This window comes from Topomyia yanbarensis, chromosome 2, assembly GCF_030247195.1.
Source record: "Topomyia yanbarensis strain Yona2022 chromosome 2, ASM3024719v1, whole genome shotgun sequence".
Classification (NCBI taxonomy): domain Eukaryota; kingdom Metazoa; phylum Arthropoda; class Insecta; order Diptera; family Culicidae; genus Topomyia; species Topomyia yanbarensis.
This window is the reverse complement of record NC_080671.1, coordinates 264,514,988-264,523,293: the sequence shown is the minus strand read 5'-3', so window position 1 is coordinate 264,523,293 and position 8,306 is coordinate 264,514,988.

The window sequence follows — 8,306 nt, the reverse complement described above, 5'->3', positions numbered from 1 at the left end:
GACCGGTTGATTAGAGCAGCAAACACCGCGATACCTCGCACTACCGGCAGAGTCGGTCCCAAAGCGGTTCCGTGGTGGTGTCCGGAGGTGAAAGTAGCTATCAAAAATAGGAGAAAAGCACTTAGGGCACTGAAGCGTATACCAGCAGAGGACCCACGAAAAGCGGATGCACTGAAAATCTTCCAGGAATCACGGGCAGCAGCAAGAAAGTCTATCCATGACGCCAAGAAAAAATCATGGGAAGACTTCGTCGCGAAGATATCTCCAAGTTCAACTACGTCGGAGATGTGGCAGACAGTGAACACGTTGAGAGGGAAACGCCAACACCGCCCAACTGTCATCAAGCGGTCCAATGGTTACACGGATAAGCCAGAAGAAATAGCTGAAGAACTGGCGCAACACTACAGCGAAAGATCCGCAACCTCCAGCTATTCGTCGTTGTTCCAGAGGGAGAAAGAAAAGGCCGAACGAAACCGCATAAACTTCTCGCCAGATAGCGATGATATTTACAATTCGGACTTCACCCTGAATGAGTTGCTGTGGGCACTGGACAGAGGAAGAAGTGGCTCTTCAGGACCGGACTGCATCGGCTATCCAATGCTTCAGCGACTGCCATTGTCTGTGAAAACTGCCATGTTGGAACTTTTCAACAGAATATGGCGCAGTGGCATATTCCCACCCTGTTGGCGAACCGGAATCATTGTACCAATTCCAAAGCCAAGCTCGGATGACGCGGGTCCAGCTGCATTCCGTCCAATCACGTTAACTAGTTGTATGGCGAAGGTGTTCGAGCGAATTGTCAACCGACGGTTAACCACCGAACTAGAGTCGAACGGGCGTCTCGACAAACGACAACATGCCTTCAGATCTGGTCGGGGTACTGACACATACTTTGCGGAGCTGGAGAGGTCATTACCCGACCGTGACGAGCACTGTCTGATAGCGTCGCTAGACTTGGCCAAGGCGTACGACACCACCTGGAGATATGGCATCCTACGAACACTGCAGAAATGGCAAATACGCGGAAGGATGATAAACATTGTCAACAGTTTTCTGGCAGAGAGAACGTTCCAGGTCAACGTAGAGGGGCATTTGTCGCCAGCGCATCCGCTGGAAAACGGTGTACCACAGGGCTCAGTGCTCTCTGTTACACTATTTCTCGTGGCTATCCAACCCATCTTCCGTGTCGTTCCGAATTCCGTACAAGTGTTGCTGTACGCCGACGATATCCTGCTCCTTGTATGGGGGAAGAAAGACCAGTCGCTCCACCGAAAACTTCAGGCCGCAGTGAAAGCCGTCGATAAATGGTCGAGAAGTGTTGGATTTACGATATCTGCAACGAAATCCAGCATCTTCTATTGCAGCCCTAACGTACGCCGTGAACCCATGCAGGCGATAAAGGTAGATGGTGTAGCCGTTCCGACACAAACGCTGCTGAGAACCCTCGGTGTTACTCTCGACCGATCGCTCAACTTTAAAGCGCATTGCAAAATGACGAAGAAGACGTGCGAATCCAGGCTGCGTATCTTGAAGATGATCGGCGCCAAGCTACCCCGTGGTCAACGCGCTTCTTTACTTCAAATCGGGTCAGCAATTGTCACCTCTCGGTTACTATACGGCATGGGGCTCGTAAGCAGAGGAGGAGATGCCGTCGTCCAAACGCTCGCACCTGCATACAACAGGATGGTAAGGTTTTCATCTGGTGCATACGTCACGAGTCCAATTCTAGCCATTATGGCTGAAGCAGGTACTTTGCCGTTCGATCTGCTTGTCCTCCAAACCATCGCACGATTGGCTATCCGTATGTTAGAGAATAGTAGGGATAATGCTGCTCTTCCCTTGGTACATCGAGCTTCCAGTTGTTTGATGGAGATGGTCGGAACGCCTCTTCCAAATATCTGCTCCCGCACGCGGTTAACTACTCGGAAGTGGTACGAAGCCAAACCCCAGATCGTGTGGGACATCAAGAAACGCGTAAAAGCCGGAGATCCTTCGGATACTGTCCGTCCAGTCGTTCAGGAGCTACTGACAGAACGTTTCAGCCGCTCAACAGTCGTTTACACAGATGGGTCGAAAGACGATATCGCTGTCGGCGCGGGAGTTTTCGGAGAACACTATCAACAGTCGCTAGGTCTTCCACAGCAATGCAGCGTCTTCTCAGCCGAGGCATTTGCAATAAAAACAGCGCTAACAGCATACCACACGTCTAGCGATTTGCTGATCATGTCAGATTCGGCTAGCTGTTTATCAGCAATCGAAGCCGGCACATCCCAGCACCCGTGGATCCAACAGATTGAAAACATGCTTCGGAACCGTCCAATCAATCTGGCATCCGCGGTAACGAGGAGGCAGACCGACTTGCAGGAGAAGCCAGGGGCGTTCCCCCATTGGAAATATCCGTTCCCGGAGCAGATGCCGTTATTCAAATCAAAACAACTATCCGAAATCGATGGTACCAGCGGTGGTCAGCGTCCACCGAGGTGAAACTGCGCGAAGTAAAATTCAACACAACAAAGTGGACTGACCGCGAGAATTCGGCCGACCAACGAGTGCTAACGCGCTTGCGAATAGGGCATACCCGATTGACGCACGAATTCCTGCTGAAGAGGACCTCTCCACCAGAATGCGACTGCTGTGGAGTCACCTTAGACGTTCGTCATGTGATCCTTCACTGCAGGATATACGACGAAGCGAGGAAAAAGCACGACATCGAGCCGACGAGTTTACGAGCGGCGTTATGCAACGACAACGACAGCGAGCAGAAAGTTTTAAACTTCCTTAAAGAAGCAAACTTGCATAAAAAAATTTGAAGAAAAACTTAATTGTAAATTATTATTTCAATGTTAATGAAAGCGAAATTGAAACTATTTTTTCCGACACGAATGCACCTTTCTGGTGTAAAGTGTCTTTAATAAAGAACAACAACAACAACAATTATTATTATTATTATTATTATTATTATTATTATTATTATTATTATTATTATTATTATTATTATTATTATTATTATTATTATTATTATTATTATTATTATTATTATTATTATTATTATTATTATTATTATTATTATTATTATTATTATTATTATTATTAATATTATTATTATTATTATTATTCGAGTTGGAAACACCGTTCCGTACGGTACATACAACGCGCATTCGTAAATTTCATACCGTGTTTTTCCGTGTTTTTCGCGATAACCGCGGTCCAATTTACGACGAATAGACGAGTGAAGTTGTTCTCTAGTGGTGAATAGTGAAAGATTGACGCAAATCGGTGAAGAAACGGCTGAAAAAAGTGAATTTTTAGTTTTGCCCACGCGGTGCTATAGGTAAACAAACAGCCATCGCTGTGCCTACCCGCGTGGCTGCCCGGCCAGTTCATTCACTTGCTGTAGATGCCAGTCGTGAGAGTGACGGTGCCCTGAACGGGAGATATTTTTGAAGACGTAAAAAACGTGAAAAGTTTTGGAAAATTTGGAATTTTTTTTTTGACTTGTTATTTGGTGGTAGTTGAGTATAATACAGCGCGTATTAAAAAATTTGGACGTTACAGTGCGTACCAAAAAAGTTGGAACAATAAAAAGGGCGGAATCCATTAAGTGCGTTTTTTCTTGGCGAAATTCATTCAGTTCGCTTCTCTTGGCTGTGTAGAAGTGGAAAACAAGCAGTAGCGACACTGCTCACCTACAGTGTGTCCCAAAAGTGTGGGAACACTTCGAAAAAGTCGACGTTGAAGGGGCAAATAAGGTAAGATCTTTCCTTTTCTTCACCTTTTTGTCCATTTGGGGTTGGTATCGGGTGACCGTGCCACATAGCAGTTTCCAACGTCTGGTGGTGTGATCCAAGATGGCGGCCGCTAGTAGCGGTGACCCGGGAGGGTCAAGCAAAAGAAGATTACCGGAGTATATGGACCCGACGAACAAATTCGGCGAATTGACGTTTCTGCAGTTGACAGGTAAAGACGGTGTACCTTTGCCAAGAAACCCGTTTATCATTGGAAAATCGGTTGAGGTTGCCGCTGGAGGTCCAATTGAAGGTGCGAATACCGAAGCTCAAGGGACACGGTATACCCTTCGAGTTCGGAACCCCGCCCAAGTTGCTAAGTTGCAGAAAATGAACCAGCTCATTGACGGTACTGATGTTGTGGTTGAATCCCATCCGAATCTGAACGTAAGCAGATGCGTAATTTCCTGCTACGATCTGATTCACTTGGAAGAAAAGGAAGTCTTACAAGAAATTCTAAGCCAGGGAGTGATTCGTGTGCAGCGAATTACACGTAAAGAAGCCGAAAACAGAGTGAATACGCCAGCACTCATCTTGACTTTCTGCAAGACCACATACCCGGAATACATGAAGATCGGTTTGCTTCGCGTCCCAACTCGCCCGTACTTCCCAAACCCGATGCTCTGCTATGGTTGCTTTAAATACGGCCATACGCGTGTTCGATGTCCCGGCCCGCAACGTTGTCCTAACTGCTCTGGAGATCATCAAAGCGAAGAAAAATGTCGAGCACCCCAGTTTTGCCTAAATTGTAAAGGAGATCACCAACCAACAAGCCGCCAATGTCCAAATTACAAAAAAGAAGTAGAGGTCATCAAAATAAAAATCCGCGACAATTTGACATTCCCGGAAGCGCGCAAACGAGCTGAACAGCAGAATCAAGGAAGTTACGCCCAGGCTGCAGCGCAATCAAACGAGATCCTAAATAAACTGAAAGAGTTGGAGCTGACTATGAAGAAGAAGGATGAGCAGATCGTTAAGCTTCTGGCAGAGAACAAACGCAAGGACGAGAAAATTGAGCAAATGATGGCGTACATCAAACAACATTCCGCCAGCCAAGAAAAACCACAGCACAGCAAAGAACAAAAACCAACGAATCAGACGGCCGGGCCAATAACACGATCCAGGAACAACTCACCAGCGATAAATACGGACTCAAAACGAGGAAGACCACAGAAACAACACACACTTTCAGCAAACCAACGACAACCTCACCGTATAACTTAAGCCCACCACCAAAAAGAACCGCTGCCACTACCACCAACGAAAATATGGAATATTCAGACGATGAAATTGAGATTACCGAGACGCCTCCTAGCCAGCCTCTTCGATAATTCTCATTTTCATCAACGTTTGGATACCAACGACAACCCACGCACGAATACTGACTACGAGATAGATCGGTTTGGAAGAGAGGAAAGTGTAGTACTCCTTCCAACGCAAGCACAGCAGGATGAAGGAACTATCCGGGCCGTCATACCCCAACCCGTTGATAGTGAATTCACCTCTGTGGCCGATAGGAACACCGATTTTACCACTTCAACTAACAAAACTACAAACCAGAGCAACCCGATCGTCATCTACGAGAGAACGAGCATAACTACACAAAGTCTATCCCCAGTGCCGACCGCAGTCGGTGTTCGTGAGCATAATAGTGTAGTTTGTACGACAGCGGTTGGCACTGTGGGGCTGAACCTTCCCCAGGTCAGTTCCGAAGTTGTCAATCCCCTCGCAGGTACTGCTTGTTTTGATGTTCTTTCAGGTTTGAAGGACAACATCGACGATACGCTCCTTCGACATCACCACTTGCTATCGCCCGGAGAAGGCCCATCGAGGTCATCACTTCGAGATAGAACAGCTGTAACAACGAAAACTACACAAAGTCTTTCCCCAGTGCCGGTCGCTGTCGGCAATTCTGGAAGTAATCGTGTAGTAGTTTCGACAGCGGCTGGCACTGTGGGGCTAGACGTCCCACAGGTCAGTCCACCTTCAATTTATCTCCGAACGAATTCTGTTGCGGCTTCTACCGTTACAGATGCGACCAGCAGTAACCGGTTTGGGGAAGAAGAGAAGAAAGTAGCTTCCCCACTTCATCATGAAGGGATTGACCGGGGGGAAGAGGACTGTCCCTACTTCCCAGATATACAGTCCTCGCAATTCTCCTCCTGGCTTTCCGCCGGCGAAGATACACCGCAACAACAGCAGCAGCATCAGAGCACCGATATCCCGGTTGAAATCAGCGCAACCACGTCCCGTTACCAACGAAACACACCGGCAAGAACTCGCAGGCAATCACCTTCGCCATCAACATCGTCTTCGTCAGCGACTTTCGCCAATCGAGACAGCAGATGCTTCGCCCTTCAATGGAACATCCGGGGCCTGCGAACCAACATCAGCGAGCTTAAACAGCTGATTTGCGAGTACGAACCGAGCCTGATAGCGCTTCAGGAAACAAAAGTTGACAACCGAGTAGTCGCAGCAGATTTCATCGGCAACAACTACACTCTATTGCTGAAAACTGGGAGTTGTCGATACTGGCAACAAGGAGTAGGTCTTGCCATTCGGGATGGTGTACCCTTCGAACGAATTGATATCGACGACAGTATACAAGCTATCGCAGTTCGGATCCAACTGCCACAGCAAATGACGGTGGTATCGATCTACGTCCCTCCCAATACTCAACAGTGTCAAGAACAGCTGGGTGACTTCCTCGAAACGCTTCCACGTCCAGTGCTGGTACTAGGCGACTTTAACGCGCACCATATTTGCTGGGGTTCTACGAAATCTACCGCACTAGGCCACTTCATCGCCGAAAAAACGCTATCGGAACGATTACTCATCCTCAACGACGGATCGCACACTCGGATTGATCCAGCTACCGGTATTACTTCGGCTATTGACCTCTCGATCTGCTCAGAATCGGTGGCTTCGAAATTTGTTTGGCGAACACTTCCGGACACCCACAGCAGTGATCACTTTCCCATTCTCGTTTCCATTCCCGGACTGTCGACTATCCCAACGAAACGACAGAAATGGATTTACGACCAAGCAGATTGGACAACCTACGAGCGATTGACCGCCAACGCTATACGACCGGGCGTCGAAATATCAATCGACTGTTTCGTTGACCGGTTGATTAGAGCAGCAAACACCGCGATACCTCGCACTACCGGCAGAGTCGGTCCCAAAGCGGTTCCGTGGTGGTGTCCGGAGGTGAAAGCAGCAATCAAAAATCGTAGAAAAGCACTTAGAGCACTGAAGCGTATACCAGCAGAGGACCCACGAAAAGCGGATGCACTGAAAAGCTTCCAGGAATCACGGGCAGCAGCGAGAAAGTCTATCCATGACGCCAAGAAAAAATCATGGGAAGACTTCGTCGCGAAGATATCTCCAAGTTCAACTACGTCGGAGATGTGGCAGACAGTGAACACGTTGAGAGGGAAACGCCAACACCGCCCAACTGTCATCAAGCGGTCCAATGGTTACACGGATAAGCCAGAAGAAATAGCTGAAGAACTGGCGCAACACTACAGCGAAAGATCCGCAACCTCCAGCTATTCGTCGTTGTTCCAGAGGAAGAAAGAAAAGGCCGAACGAAACCGCATAAACTTCTCGCCAGATAGCGATGATATTTACAATTCGGACTTCACCCTGAATGAATTGCTGTGGGCACTCGACAGAGGAAGAAGTGGCTCTTCAGGACCGGACTGCATCGGCTATCCAATGCTTCAGCGACTGTCACTGTCTGTGAAAACTGCCATGTTGGAACTTTTCAACAGAATATGGCGTAGTGGCGTATTCCCTCCCTGTTGGCGAACCGGAATCATCGTACCTATTCCAAAGCCAAGCTCGGATGACGCGGGTCCAGCTGCATTCCGTCCAATCACGTTAACTAGTTGTATGGCGAAGGTGTTCGAGCGAATTGTCAACCGACGGTTAACCACCGAACTAGAATCGAACGGGCGTCTCGACAAACGACAACATGCCTTCAGATCTGGTCGGGGTACTGACACATACTTTGCGGAGTTGGAGAGGTCATTACCCGACCGGGACGAGCACTGTCTGATAGCGTCGCTAGACTTGGCCAAGGCGTACGACACCACCTGGAGATATGGCATCCTACGAACACTGCAGAAATGGCAGATACGCGGAAGGATGATAAACATGGTCAACAGTTTTCTGGCAGAAAGAACGTTCCAAGTCGACGTAGAGGGGCATTTGTCGCCAGCACATCCGCTGGAAAATGGTGTGCCGCAGGGCTCAGTGCTCTCCGTGACACTATTTCTCGTGGCTATCCAACCCATCTTCCGCGTGGTCCCGAACTCCGTACAAGTGTTGCTATACGCCGATGATATTCTGCTTCTTGTGTGGGGAAAGAAAGAACAGTCGCTCCTTCGGAAACTTCAGGCCGCAGTAAAAGCCGTCGATAAATGGTCGAGAAGTGTTGGATTTACGATATCTGCAACGAAATCCAGCATCTTCTATTGCAGCCCTAACGTGCGCCGTGAACCCATGCAGGCGTTA